Raw genomic sequence first — 8,682 nt, forward strand, 5'->3', positions numbered from 1 at the left:
ATGTCAATAGAATCTAGAGGTTTTGATGTGTATAGATTTCCAGGATAGTCTAAGTGAAAATTAAAATGTCCAAGGATAATCAGGTTGGTTCCTGTTGATTCAGTCAGCTTGTTTTTACAATTGGGGGAAACAGTAGAGGCAGAAGAGAAAAAAATTGATCTGTGTTCCATTGTCAATGAGGTTTGGACTAGTTCAAACAATGTGTCTTTGAAGTTAAGATGGTGAATTATGGAGTTGTTTGCAGTGACAACAATTCCACCTCTGCACAAGTATCGTGGCAATGACTTGATGGAGTAACCGGAGGGTTTTTGATCACACACTTTGTCTCATCACCTGCCGCTTACATTTAAATAAAGATGAATGTAGTCCCAGGTTAAGTCTAGTTCATAATGTACAATCGAGTTTCAAAGAGCTGTTATTTAATGCAGTTAATGAGGATTCATCATAGCATAAATGGGTTGACTGGCGAGTATGATGTGATGATGTCATGTTTGAAACAAAAGATGACTGTAGTATAAGTAGGGCAAAACAGCTGAAAAAAGTACTGAAAAGTATAACAGTTACCCCCTTCCCCAACCCCAAACCCCCCCCCCCAATCAAATGAAGAAACACACTCCAGCAGGACAGCCAGTGCATGACTCAATCACAGATGCAGATGAACAGTCAACGAACACGTATGACATGAGAAACGGCACACAAATCCAAAGCAGCTGTCTCAAGCCTGTTAAGTATTGGTGCCATTTTGAAAATGAATCTTAAATGAAAATTATACTTCATATAAATTACTTAAATATATTGAAAATGAAAATACTAGAACTTGCTTTCATTCAGGTTATATGGAAATTTCCTAAACAATAGTCTTCGATGGGTCATGTTTGTGGAGGCAGAATATGGAGACCTCCATTTACTTCTCAACCAAGACTTACACGAGTACGATTATTTATTTACAAAATTTTGACCATTAGTTGCCAGCACATAAGTAGACACATGTTTTGTATGTCACTTTAATTGTCAGTCTCGATTGAAAATAATCCTTATATACTTGGCGTGCCCTAATTTTCTACTGAAGTGTTCTAAACATTGTGCACGCATCTTTGTTTCCCTCCAGTAATTCTTTGTTTATACAAGGATTGTGTTTTAAAGCTGCATTAGTTATATTGTTATGTAAGTTGTCTAAAATCAAATATAATGTTATTATCTGTTAAAAGTAAACAGTTTTCCCTATTTGAAACTATTCATGTTTAGACACAAAAACATCAAATTATAATAGAGATAACAGACAACCCAGATTTTTATTCCACTAAAATCCAATTACATATGTATTTCTTTTGACACAAAACACCAAAATAGAGTAGGGATAGCAAACACCGCCACATTTCCATTCCACTGAAATTAAGTCACATAGGTATTTTGCTAGAAACAGTTATCGATAGATACAGAAGATTTGCACCCATGCAGTCTTGACCTTGGTTCCAAGACCAGCAAGTGTGATATACGCAGAAAGGTAAGGTTATCTCCTAGCTCTCCAGATATAAAATACAACTTTAAAGCCACTATCTAAATTGTCATGGGTTGCTATTGTAACTGGTAAATGTGATGCACAGTCGACAAATATAATTAAAGAAAGCAAATAATAGAATATATAAAGTACAGCTAAATGTTTAGTTTTCAGTGCCTGCTGTTGATAAAGTTTCTTTTTTTCAGATGGAGATTTGGTGAATATGAAGTGACGTTTTGTCATTTTCATTGTAAGGTTGTCCTGTGCTCTTGCCTAACTCTATATATAGTACATGGGGTCATCAGGCCAAGAAAGGTATTTATCAATAATTTGAGAATGCCCCTACTGGTAAGGACTTGGAAAATGTAGAGGTGCAGGAAACTAGGGAAATATGATTCCCCATGCTTTCCAAAGAAAGCAAATGCATTTTGCAGTATGGTCCTGCATCTCAGTTGTCTATTAAATGTAGATGTTTCAATCCGCAAAATATTAATAATATATAATGCTTATTTTACCCTACCTCAGGGAATTGAACACGTGTTGGGTTGTTGGAACCGTGCATCAGTGTCCTAAAAAGCACTGGATTGATGTTTTAATATTTTTTACTTGTACTATCCATCATTCCATCCTTGAACAATAGAAGCTAGATGTATATGTTAAATTAATTTATGTTTATTTTTTAAAAATGATGTGGTGTATTTGCTTTCTATCAAGCTATGACATGGACATGGTGGTAACTTTACATAATTTATTCCAAATTTATTTGGTAAAAGTGACAGTAATGTCATTGAGAACACATTTTTATTTATGAAATGTGTGTGTACATGTGCACAAGTCTCTACCATCATTTTACAGGGAGGACTTCAAACTGAAAAAGTTATCAAATAAGACTTCTGAAGTAGGGGTTCAGGCCACATATGGCATCTGATATTTTCTCACTGGACTGTGTCGCTTATTTCATCATCATTGGCAGGTAATAATTCATTTAAGTTTACCATTTTGGGTATTATTATTATCATCATCATTTGTAGTAGTAGTAGTTGTTGTGATATCAACAGGAGGACTTGGAGGAGAATGAGCAGTTATTATTGCAGAAAAGGTAGAAGTAGTGGTGATAGTAAAAGTGGGAACAGAAATAAATGGGTGAAAAAAAATAGCACTAGTGGTAGTAATAGTGGTAATGATTGTTGCCATGGTTGTTTATTATTTGGAAGTGGTGGCAATAACATTAGCAACAGTAGTAGTAGTAATAATAGTATGATAACAATTTCTGTTGGCTGCCGGTTGATCCTAAAAGTTTAGGTTTCATCATGTATGTTTCTCATAAAGTCCTTTTTGCAGGGAAAACTCACAGAATGGAATGAAGAGAGATAATAAGAGTATTTTGCCCTCTCCTCTATCAAAGAGACTAGGTATGTTTAAGTCTCTGAGATACTCAATGTGTTACCTTTCACAGATGCAAAAGGTAACAGGGTTCATACTAAATACGCAAAAAAGAGTGCATGAACTCTGAATGCAGCAGATGATGTTTGCTTACCCCTACACTTCCACAACTGTTTATATAGAATCTATACAGTGTGAACCAATGCTTCGACCCTGGCCTAAATAATGGATATGGTTAAAGGTTACGATTACACATAGCATTCTTTCTCCAAAAATGATTAACAAGTAGGACGAAAGTGCACATGACGTGTGATCAGAGCTCACAACCTCTCCAATACTATTACATACATGTAATTGTTGCTGCTTAAACAACTGACATATACTGTGGAAGGATTTTGAAAAATTTCACTATGCAAGTAGCAAAAATTACACATTAGTATTTTATATGTATCCTTTATGAACCAAAAAATGAGCAATTTCAGTTGTAACAGTAGTAGTGGTAATGATGGTTTATGAAACAAAGAGAAGAGGTATAATTATAACAGGAAAATGTGGTAGATGTGTTAGAGAAACTACTAGCTAGAATTAGTATGGCCCATGTGACGATTGTGGTAGCATCAGGAGACGTAGAATCTTGTTTGGTTTTTTTTTAATTGACCAACATTTACCTTGAAAACATTATGGCATATTGACCTTGACATTTTTATACAAATGATATCGATCCACCATTAGTGCAAATGGCCCCTGTTAATAAAGTATGGCAGCCTGGACAAAAAATAGAAAAGCCTTTGAATTTTATGTCAAAGGTTGCTCAACACATTTGAAGAAAAACTGATACAAACTATCTTGGCATGAAGGCTTTGGAAGGTTAATTCACCAAGAAACATGCCAACATTTCTAATGGCTTAACAGAATTGCCTTTGAATTTTGTTGAATTGTGCCAACCTACCATTATATATGGCCACTTACTGAAAGAAAACTACAATTTACTTTGAATATTTTCCAAAAAGTTGCACATTAGAAATTAACAAAGTGTGATATAAATGGTATTGGCATACATGCCTACAACATTTATACAAATAGACTTCCATTAAATATATCTGCCATTACTACATTACATCCATTAAATATATCTGCCATTACTACAATACATCCATTAAATATATCTGCCATTACTACAATACATCCATCAAATATATCTGCCATTACTACAATACATCCATTAAATATATCTGCCATTACTACAATACATCCATTAAATATATCTGCCATTACTACAATACATCCATTAAATATATCTGCCATTACTACAATACATCCATTAAATATATCTGCCATTACTACAATACATCCATTAAATATATCAAATTGACATTACTACATTACATCCATCAAATAAATCTGCCATTACTACATTACATCCATCAAATAAATCTGCCATTACTACATTACATCAAGAACATTTGGTTGATTGCTTTGAATTCAGTGAGGTGAAGTTAGTAATGACAAGTTTTTAAGAGTATTTTCCAATGAAAGTCTGATATCAAGTACATCATTTCCATATGTAAGGATTATCTTGCATTTTAGCAAGTTACAGCTGATCTTTACATAGTGTTTGTAGTTTAATATTTTTTTTATATGTCAACACATTAACATATGCAAAATTAACCCCAGATGAACAATATATATTTGATAAACATCAGATAGTAGATTTGGCAGTTGGGGCCCAATATTTAAATAATGCAAAAGTTTTCCCAAAATTGTAATATTTAGTCAATGCGAATTTTGCAATTCGGAACAGAGTAGAGGAGAAGTGATGGCATTTCTTGCTGTTATCAAAAGAAACGTAAGAGTTTTAATTGATTTTAAAAATGAAGTATGCTTTGCAAGAGAAATGAATCAATTCCATGGATACAAACTGTTACATGTATTACCAAAAATAAGTTGTTTCTAGCACAGGTTTACTCACTATAATTCCTAAGTCAAGTAAAATCTTACATTAATTAACTTATTTAAGTTATTTAATTAACTTGTGTATTTAAAATGTTTCTCATATGAATCTAAGCCTTCTATGCTAGAATTCTCTTAGTTCTGTATAACACTTCATAAAGGTCATAATACTGTATATGTACAAGAAACATCAAATAAGAATTTAACCCAATCTAGTATCAACATCATCAGGTACATAACATGACTTCCTTAATTTTGATAGGTTTGTGTTTTAACATTTTTCTCGGCTCATTTTGGTGAAAGGTCAGAGGCCAGGATAGATAGATGCAGTCATAAGCAGCAGCCTGTCTCTTTAGATCGAATTATATAATTTTCATTTTTATCAGCATTTACAGATAGCATGGTGTGTACAGTGTAACCCCGCTATAACACGAATTCGGATATAATGTGGTTGTGGTGTAGCTCCCGAAATTTCTTATATTCATTCGTACATGAAAAAACATTATTTTCCAAAGTACATGAAACAGTGTATAAAAAATGTATTATCATTATGGGGAAGAGATTGCGTATGAATTCGAATTTAATATGATCGTGGCGTGGTTCCTGAAATTTTAAATACATGTGTATTTTTCTCGTACTGGGAACTTTTTTCTTCATTTTCTTAGGTATGAGAAATAGTGTGTAAAATGTTTATTATCATGCTGGGGAAGAGTTCATGTATGAATTTTGATATGATACATTTGTGGCATAGTTTCTGAAATTTAACAATATCACCAGGTTCTTGAAGTGTTGTGCCAGAATAAACATTTTCAGAAATGCTATTTATTATTGGTCCATGAGTAAGGTCAGTAAGTCGTCCTTGTGATTGTCTTCAATTAATTCTGTATACAATCGTTGCTCAAACAATAGCCAACATTTATTTCTTCTTTAACTGCATACACAACCAAGCATCAGACAATGCATTGGTTGATAAAAGATTCTCACAATTTAATAAACATCAAAAAACAAAATCTGCCAACGTGTTTGGTGGGCTTGGCGGTGGTATTAGACACAATTGACTAGTAAAAAATGCCTGCTTTATTGGCTGGAAATTGAAATGGTATGAAATTGTACATGTGTTCAGCTTTTTAAAAATTTTTTTATAAAAGTGACTCCTGGCCATTGCAGGCCTACTGCACTTAGTTATTGGGTTTTATATGTGTATGAATTCAAGTATAATACGATATAGAATACAATCGTAGCATGGTTCCTGAAATTTAAAATAATGTACATGTATTTTTCTCGTACCCAGGAAAATACTTTTTTTAAGGTACAAGAAATACATTGTAAAACGTTTATTATCATTTTGGGTAGAGTTTGAGTATGAATTCGAATTCGAATATAAAACGATCGTGGCTTGGCTTCTGAAATTTAACAATTTCACCAGGTTCTTGAAGTGTTATGCCAAATAAACATTTTCGGAAACGTTGCTTGTTACTGATCCATGAGTAAAGCCAGTAAGTCGTCTTTGGGATTGTCTTCAATTAATTCTGTATACAATCATTCCTCAAACAATAGCCGACATGTGTTTCTTCTTTAACTGCGTACACAAACAAGCAGCAGCCAATGCAGTGGTTGATAAAAGATTTTCACAATTTAACATCAGAAAACAAAAGCCACCAACATGTTTGCTGGGCTTGGCGGTGTTATTAGATGCAATCAGTTGACTAGTATATAATGCCCGCTTTATTAGCTGGAAATTGAAAGGGTATGAAATTGTACATGTGTTCAGCTTTAAAAAATTTTTTTTATAAAAGTGACTCATGATCATTGCAGGCCTACTGCACTTAGTTCTCGGGTTTTACATGGGTATGGTGTTTGTTTATGAACTCATTATTAATTTCCTTTTATGTTTTTTACAAATATTTTACCATTATGGGAAAGCTAGTTCACAAGTTGTGCAATGATTAGTAGTTTTCACACAATTCTTTCTATATTCACAAAATCTGAAGTAAAAGTTATATGCACGCTGAAAGCATGTGTTGATTGGTAATTATTCTTGTTGTAGTCATTCAAACGAATAGGCGTACAAGCGTTAATTATTGGAAATTTGCAATGGATAAATGTACATGGAATCGCATATGAGAAAACTTGAGCAGTATGAAATTTATACTGACACCATTCATAGACCCTGGAACATAATGAACTGTACACGTGCTTCGTCTTTCTTAACCTAATTTTGCTGTTAATTTTTCCCATTGAATTCAGACACATAATGATATGTGAAAAATTTGTTGAATAGTTAACATATGTATGCAATTTTTACAATGGAATTACATATTTTATTGATTAATTTGAAGCCCCGATGGTACGATATCAGACGGCAAGTAAACGGTGTTGATACTCTTCATGCTATATATTAAACATTGAATTCAGACAGTGATCTGGGAAAAAGTATTGAATATTGTAAGTCTGTGTACCATTTTTAATGGAATTACATGCATTATAGATGAACTGAATGCCATGACGGCACGATAGTAAACAGTGTTGATACCCTTTTCATCATATACATTAGGCATGAATACAGTGAGTTGTTCTCTAAAAAAAAAAAAAGTAAAATACTTTAAAACCCCACATTAACGCAATCCAATTTTGTGGACCCCAATTATCGCATTATAGCGGGGTTCCACTGTACTGAGATTTTTGTATGTTTCATCAGTTGTAAGGTTTCTACTCTTCTTGCTGCTTGATAAATAATTTGATTATAAAATAATTTTTTCTCTTTCAGACATAAATAACCATACAACAGTGTACGCAGGATATTTTTTTCCTGCAAGAGGTGAGAAAGGGCGGAAAACAAAAACATTCAGATCAGTGCTTTATGAATGATCTTGACCTGGAGCAGCCGTCTGAAAAAAGGACAAATTATATTTGCTAAACAAAAGGATGAGATAATTTCCAACAGAACTTGAATAGTTCGTGTGTATTATTGTCTCAGTTTTAACGGGAATAGATTCTTCAGGACTAAAATATCTAATATTTTTTTAATTAGTTTTGTGTTCTATTGTGTTGAATAAATTTGTTATGAATTTGTACTTTGGTTGGTCATCATTAACAGTGTTTATGACAAGTTTATCATCATTAGAGTATTCAAGTCATTTATTGAGGAAAAGATTCATTTTTCTTTGACCAGTGTTTCCAATATTCATATAACAGCAGTCAAGTTATAAGAAATGACACTTACTGTTTGCTTTGTTATAGTATTAACATCCACAACACAAAGTGCAAATTTATACTGGCATAAACATTATTCAATGGCAAGCATTAATCGGCTTTCTATACCTTCATGCTTTGCATTGTTCCATAAAGTCAAAGCTTTATGCTACCATAAAGTTGGACACAACATAAACTAATGGACCTTCATCTTGATATCACCTTTATGCTCCAGAATAAAAGTAAATAAATGAAAAGCTATATTTAGATTTATATTACCATCATGCTTGAAACCAAGGAATGAATCCGCAATAATTGTGTGTGTGTGTGTGTGTGATTTGGATTTTTAACATAGCTTTAAAAAAAATTCAGTCATATTACTACAATGTCTGCAGTGTGATGGTTTATAGTGATGTCTAGCACTGGGGCATCGTGCTGCAGACGTGTAGCATGATGTCCCATCCAGTCACATTATCCTGACACCAGGCTGACCAGTCCTAACACTAATCTCTTAATGCTGAGCGCCAAGCAAGGCAGCTGTTAGTACCATTTTTGTAAGTCTTTGTTATGACTCGGCCAAATACAAACCCACGATCTCCCGCATCCGAGGTGGATGTTCTAACCACTAGGCCACCGGAGTGGTCTCTGCAATAATGATC

The 8,682-nt window shown here is 33.5% G+C and overlaps 1 long non-coding RNA gene across 1 annotated transcript; it reads left to right on the forward strand.

The window, feature by feature from the left end:
- The first annotated feature begins 1,064 nt into the window (after nucleotides 1–1,064).
- Nucleotides 1,065–7,905, forward strand: LOC149798358 (uncharacterized). The gene is made up of 2 exons (XR_016421621.1): nucleotides 1,065–2,471; nucleotides 7,599–7,905. It is a non-coding gene; the product is annotated as an uncharacterized LOC149798358 (long non-coding RNA).
- Nucleotides 7,906–8,682: the final 777 nt, after the last annotated feature.

This window comes from Sinohyriopsis cumingii, chromosome 6 (genome assembly GCF_028554795.1).
Source record: "Sinohyriopsis cumingii isolate HCF-2022 chromosome 6, ASM2855479v2, whole genome shotgun sequence".
NCBI classification, from domain to species: domain Eukaryota; kingdom Metazoa; phylum Mollusca; class Bivalvia; order Unionida; family Unionidae; genus Sinohyriopsis; species Sinohyriopsis cumingii.